The 7026-nt window shown below is 44.5% G+C and overlaps 1 non-coding gene across 1 annotated transcript; it reads left to right on the top strand.

Moving 5' to 3' along the window:
- Positions 1–1766: 1766 nt before the first annotated feature.
- On the top strand, positions 1767–1859 carry trnar-ucu (transfer RNA arginine (anticodon UCU)). The gene is made up of 2 exons: positions 1767–1803; positions 1824–1859. It is a non-coding gene; the product is annotated as a tRNA-Arg (tRNA).
- Positions 1860–7026: the final 5167 nt, after the last annotated feature.

Raw genomic sequence — 7026 nt, forward strand, 5'->3', positions numbered from 1 at the left:
TATGGAGCTGTTCAGGTCAGGATTGTGATTATAGGTCAGCATTTTGGGGCTGGTTGGATAATGCAGAGTGGATTTACAAAGTAATTTTCTGTTTCCTGGCAAATCAGCAGTGTTGTGCATGAACAAGCTCATTTTTATGAGAAAGATGAACTGAACTAGCCTGGGTGCCAGACGAACTTAGCCCCGCCCACAACATTTGAGGTCGGGAAGTTCGGTCTGGCATTGCTCCGTTGGGGAGAAACTATGGCCGAACAGAAACTTATCGGACCAATCAAATTGTCAAGGCGGGCTTTATACGATGATGGACAGATGATCAACAGTAACGTAATCAACCACGTCACCAAAGAGCGCTTGGGTTAGCACCGTGAGCGCCGATGCCAGCTGTTAGCATCGGTGCTGCGCCTCTTCAGGAACTGACCAGGCAGTATACTTGGTTAGAAGGAGAGAGAGAGAGAAAGAGAGCATGTATCTTGCAAGTAGGGATGGGCATAATTAATCGACGATCGATTAATTGATCATTAAGAATTAGTCTTTAATCGATAAAACTATTGCATGTTCGCTATGTGGCAGGAGGTCGTTATATCCGAGGTGCCCTGAACGCAGCACAGCGAGGCTGTTAGCATCTGGAGGAAGCAGCCCGGAGCTAGCCTCCGCGGCTCAGCTTCATGTCCGCACCCGGACCGTCAGTCCACGGGAAGGGAACCCGAACCCGGAGCGGCTAGCTGCTCTCTCAGCGGGGTTTAGGAGTACAGCAGGGCATATTTTCAAGTGTAACCATTGAACTGATACCGTTTAACTGCCACAAGAGTTGTTCATCTTGTAATAAAGATCTCAATGAGGAAACACGCTGTGTTGTTTATTCTTTTTACCGTGGTATCGAAATTGGCATCAAGAATCGTGTTATTTTACTGGTTTTGGCACAGACTACTGAATTTTTGGTATCGTGACACCCCTACTTACAAATGGTAAGAGAAAGTCTTGACTGTCTGACTTAGTAAATAACTCACAATGTCGCTTGACATACGTCATATACTACGTTGCTCTGATTGGTTGTGGCTCTATCCAATTGAGCGAAGAGGCATTTCTTTTCCTGGTTCGGTTGAAACACGCCCCATAATCATAATCACAGCCCAATGGAGCAGTATCAGACTCATATTCTGACTAGAATTATGAGTATGACAACGTCAGGCTAGAACTGAATGCCACTTAATGACAAATAATGAATTTGAACGGTGAACACGTTGATATTACTTGAGGTCTAGCTAAAACGTTAAGGAATGTTATCCTTTTCTTGAGGAGAGACGCTGTCTAAGTCCCACCGGTGGGGCACGGAGGCTTTACAGGTGGGCACACGATCAGAAGGGGGAAATGCAAGGCCGAACTATTATTATAGCCAAACTAATTTTTTGACGCCGCATCTCTTTAACGGGGGAGCAGTAAACAAGTCGCTCTTCCACTGTAGCCAGGGGTCGGCAACCCGCCGAAAAAAAATTAAAAAATATTTTATTTTAGGAATTGATACATGAATAACAGTTTAAGGCAAGAGGTAGTGATGGATACAATTTTGTTGAGTCTGTCATTCTCACTTTCCACCTTAAAACTATGAAATGAACTGAACTATGAACTAGTTCAGAATTTAAATGGTGAACTATAAACGTCAACTATTCATGTTTACTTGTATGAACTGAACTTTGAACTAGTTCATGAGAGCTGTGAACTTGCAAAAAATGTGTCTAAAGATTCGGAGAAGTGGGCAGAAATTATAAGGCTCTGTGGCGCAATTGACAGCGCATTGGACTTCTAGCATCAACACTGAGGGAGTGATTCAAAGGTTGTGGGTTCGAGTCCCACCAGAGTCGACATTATAATTAATTAAGCTTGAAAATTTAAATTCTGCACAATCACCATTTGACATATTGTACTTGGGCAAGATACTGAACCCCATAGTACCCTCTCATAGAAAAAGTGCAGCCCATAGATGCACTGTTTGGATGTGTGTGAATTAATCCAGTACTCTCATGTGCTCGGTAAACAAGCACCTCAGTATTTTGTCATATTTCCTGAAGTTCGGAGTTATTACTCAGTTTTTTTACATCATGTTTAAAACCCACTTTTAACATTTTCATGTCATTACCATCAGTAATTATGAAAAACGTCAACAGTTGCTCATTACTCATGACTAACATTACTTTATGAATTACTAGCAATAGTAATTACATTACACTTTCCATTATTTTCCATTACTGAGCCTAGTAAAGGTGCCAGAGTCACACACTGTCAGACCATTTCTTAACTTCAAAAAGTTAGCTATAAGACAACGCGTGCAAATACAACAACAAAGGCCTGATCAGCTTTGACAAACAGGAATTCCAACAATAATTCAGACTGCCCCTTCATGTACTATGACAGCATCAAAAAGAGAAGAAAATAACCAACAAGGACAGGAAATCAACACACACCACAAAGCAGGGATGCACTTCAAGGCTCAGTAGTGTAGAAGATCCTATCAGGTAAAGCTGGTGCCATGCCACGGGGTGTGTATATGTTTGCGTGTGTGAGTATGTGTGGTCACCGGGACATAAAAATGGGAGCACGCCACCCATGTCGGATATGCTGCCCTTTCTGTTAACGGCTCCAGAGGCCACAGAGGCTAACTGCCGTCACTGCCCCCACCCACACACATCCTCTCTTTCTCACATGCACACACACACACTCAGACACACACACACACACACACTCAGACATGCATAGGGCTGCAGTCTGCTCAGCCGCGGTCATCCTATGAGTCTCCAGCCAGCTCGTGGTGATGTTCCCGTCACAACTGCCAGTGCATTTGACCTTTCCCATCCAGGCCTAATCGGATTGTGTCCCTCTTTATGAAATCAGACGCTAAAGGTCAGCTGGCTGTTTAACATGGGGTGGAGGCCCAGAGCTATGGAATTTGCCTTGGCAGTAAATTACCTTTATTATGTTTGGTGCGTGTGATTCTATACCCTCCCAAAGGCCGCAGGGCGCTGGACATGGTGATACATGGAGATGGGATACAAGGCCAGCACAAAGCACAAAGAAAGTCTTCCCTGTGTACGTAGAAGGAAGACTGAGCTCAATGTGTCTCAAAAACTGTTGCAGTGTAGTGTGCACAACCATGTTTATTTTGTCCTTAAGATGACTAAAGATTGTTACCTTTGAAACCACTCTCTCTATTAACGCAACCGTTTTAATGGGTTTTAAAGGAAAGGTGTGTTATTTGACCTTGACAACAGTACATGCCATTTAGTAGCTGTTCTGGAGCTTTTGCTCACATAATGAGCTTCCCTGACATAGAATGTTTGGTAATTGTAGAGGCTCAACTTCACATTGTTTCTAGTCAATGTTGGCTTAAAGATTACGATTCAAATTTGATTCCAGAGGAACATATAGAAAGACTGGGTCAACAAATCTGTACTTAGCTTTATTAATGGTCATTGTTTTGTAAACCAGTAGATGGCCAATTTTGGAGTTTACCCTCTTTAGCATGAGATGATTTTTCTTTTTAGCTTCTTAGTTGATTGGGAAGAAGATTAGATAGATAGATAGATAGATAGAGTACTTTATTCATCCCCGAAGGGAAATTAAGTTGTCATAGCAGCCGGTATAATTGAATACAATAAAATACAATACAATACAATAGAATAAAATTAAAAATAAAAGGTAGAAAGAATAAAAAAACAGAAGCACAAGATAAAAATACAATAAAATAGGTAGATAAGGTGCATTGGCAAGATGATGGTAAAAGTACTGATGATATGATGGTAATGGTATTGTTAGACAGTATATAAGAATAGTACAGTATATATAGTATATAATATAACATAATATATATTTATATATGATAGTAATTATACCAATATAAAAGCAGTATATGGTAATAATGGCAGCAACAGTATATATAATAATAATAGTAAGGGTGATATAATAATAGTAATTATAACATGTACACATAAATAAATATGTGTATATAGACTTATGTAAACAAGAATATGCAGAGAGTATGATATGATATATAGTAGAAGTATGAATATGAATATAAGTATTTGACTATACAATAGGTAATATAATATACTATGAGTCTAAGAATATGTATACAGAGTGTGCAAAAGACAATATTATTGTATAAAATGATATATAATATCAATATGGTTTATATGCACACATATCACATATGATGTGAAGTAAGTGTATAAGGAGCGGTTGTACAGGTACACAGTGCAAGGAGACAGGTTTAGTGCAGTTCTGTGATGGTGGCTCTGACAGAGGTGGATGAGTTGGACAGTCTTATTGCAGTTGGGAGGAACGATTTCCTGTATCGTTCCTTAGAGCAGCGGGGTTGAATGAGTCTGTGGCTGAAGCTGCTCCTTAGCTTGTCCAGTGTTTTGTGGAGGGGGTGAGAGGGATTGTCCATGATTGCCAGCAGTTTTGCCAGCATCCTGTCCTCCACCACCTCCTCCAGGGTGACCAGCTTAGAGCCAACCACAGACTCTGCTTTCCTGATGAGTTTTTTCAGTCTGTTGGCGTCCTTTGCCTTGATGCCCGCACCCCAGGACACCACAGCAAAGAAGATGGTGCTCGCCACAACAGACTGATAGAACATCTGCAGCATCTTGTTGCAGACGTGGAAGGACCTGAGCCTCCTCAGGAAGTAAAGCCGGCTCAGGCCCTTCTTGTAGACGGCCTGTGTGTTGGTGGACCAGTCCAGTTTATTGTCCAGAGTGACACCCAGGTACTTGTATGCCGACACCTGATCCACATCCGTCCCACCGATGCAGACAGGAGAGGGCAGGGGCTTGTTCCTCCTGAAGTCCACCACCATCTCCCTCGTCTTCGTCACGTTGAACTGCATGCAGTTCTCCCCACACCACTTCACAAAGCGGTCAACCAGGTCCCTGTACTCAGCCTCCCCCCCGCCCTCAACACACCCCACAATGGCCGTGTCATCAGAGAACTTCTGTAGATGACACGACTCAGTGCAGTGCTGAAAGTCAGCAGTGTATGTGGTGAAGAGGAAGGGGGACAGTACAGTTCCCTGGGGGGCCCCGATGTTACTGATCAGACGACCAGACACACAGTTCTGTAATCTCACAAACTGCGGTCTGCCCGTCAGATAGTCATCGACCCAAGTGATGAGGGGAGCACTCACCTGCGTGCCCTCCAGTTTGGCCTTCAGCAGTCTGGGCTGGATGGTGTTGAAGGCGCTGGAGAAGTCGAAGAACATGATCCGGACTGAGGTGTTGGGTCTGTCCAGGGAGGAATAAGCCTTCTGCAGCAGGTAGATGATTGCATCATCAACCCCAACATGGGGCTGATATGCAAACTGCAGGGGGTCTTGTGATGGGAACACCAGCGGCCTGAGGTGTGCCAGGACCAGTCTCTCCATGACCTTCATGATGTGAGAGGTCAGTGCCACCGGCCTGTAGTCCTCCAGTGCAGCAGGACGTCCTTTTTTGGGCACTGGGACCAGGCAGGATGTTTTCCAGAGCACTGGCACTCTCTGAAGTTGTAGGCTCAGGCTGAAGAGGTGCTGGAGAACTCCACAGAGCTGGCTGGAACATCCCTTCAGCACACGAGGGCTGATGCGGTCAGGTCCTGCAGCTTTCCTCTGTTTGAGCCTCTCCAGCTCTCTCCTCACCTGGCTGGCTGTGAAGTGGAGTCCAGACTCGGGGGTGGGGGGCTGTGGGTGATGTGAGGATGTCCTGGGGGTGGGAGGTGTGGGAAGGTCTGTGGTGAAGGCCAGCGGGGGGATGGGGGGAGGTGGTGACGGGGGTGGTGGGGGGTAGGGGGTGATGGGGGGAGGTGGGGGGTTGTTGTTCGGAGAAGCAGAGGAGGCAGTGAAGGGTCCGCTGGGGGTGGGGGGTTGGAGTTGAACCTGTTGAAGAATGTGTTCAGCTCGTTCGCACGTCCCTCATCCCCCGCTGCTCCCCCACCTCTCCTCTGGAAGCCGGTGATCTCCTTCATCCCACTCCAGACGTCCCTGGTGTTATTGTCTTCCAGTTTGTGCTCCAGTTTTCTCCTGAAGTTGTCCTTGCTCTCCCTGATGCTGCGTTTGAGCTCCCTTTGTACTCGCTTGAGCTCTGCACTGTCCCGTGATCTAAAGGCCCTCTTACTTGGTCTGTTGTTGGAGTGGAAGTATTCTTAATGTCTTACTAATGTTAATAACTGCAGAATTCCAAAGTGAGAACATAATGAACCTTGCAGCTACAATATGCAAGTTCTGCAAATCAATACAAGAGAAAAGGCTTGACAGAAAACCACTTTGCTTCTTCCATCCCCACCCTTTTACTGCTCTGTTACACTGCTCGTCACGTCTGCTGCCTCAGCTGAAGCAGGAGGAACGAAAGAACTTCCCTGGGAGTCATCCAGTATTAGCGTGTGTAAGAGAAGTAGACCAGAAGTGTGTTAGTGTTTACCCGTCAGAACCACGGCATTGTATCTTAGACACATCCAACTTCAATTACACCTCTACAAAACTGAACTCTTCATCATCCTGGCCAATCTATCTCTCCAACATCACAATCCACTCTTCACCCCTCACCCCAGCCAACGCCAGCGTTTTGTTACTGATACAGAGGTGAGCCGCTTTGTGGCGCAATGGATAGCGCATTTGACTTCTAGCATTAGCACTGAGAAAGTGATTCAAAGGTTGTGGGTTTGAGTCCCACCAGAGTCATTACTATAATTAATTAAGCTTGAAAATTTCAAATTCTGCACATTTGACATATTGTCCTTGGGCAGGAATACGTAACCCCATAGTACACTCTCATAGAAAAAGTGCAGCTCATAGATAAACCTACTCTCATGTGGTCGGCAAACAAGCACCTCAGTGTTTTGTCATAATTCCTGAAGCTCAGATTCCTTACTCAGTTTTTTACATCATGTTTAAAACTCACTTAAGATTTTCATGTCATTACCATCTGTAATTATGAAAAACGTCAACAGTTGCTCATTACTCATGACTAACATTACTTTATGAATTATTAGCAATAGTAATTA

This window comes from Limanda limanda, chromosome 13 (assembly GCF_963576545.1).
Source record: "Limanda limanda chromosome 13, fLimLim1.1, whole genome shotgun sequence".
Lineage (NCBI taxonomy): Eukaryota > Metazoa > Chordata > Actinopteri > Pleuronectiformes > Pleuronectidae > Limanda > Limanda limanda.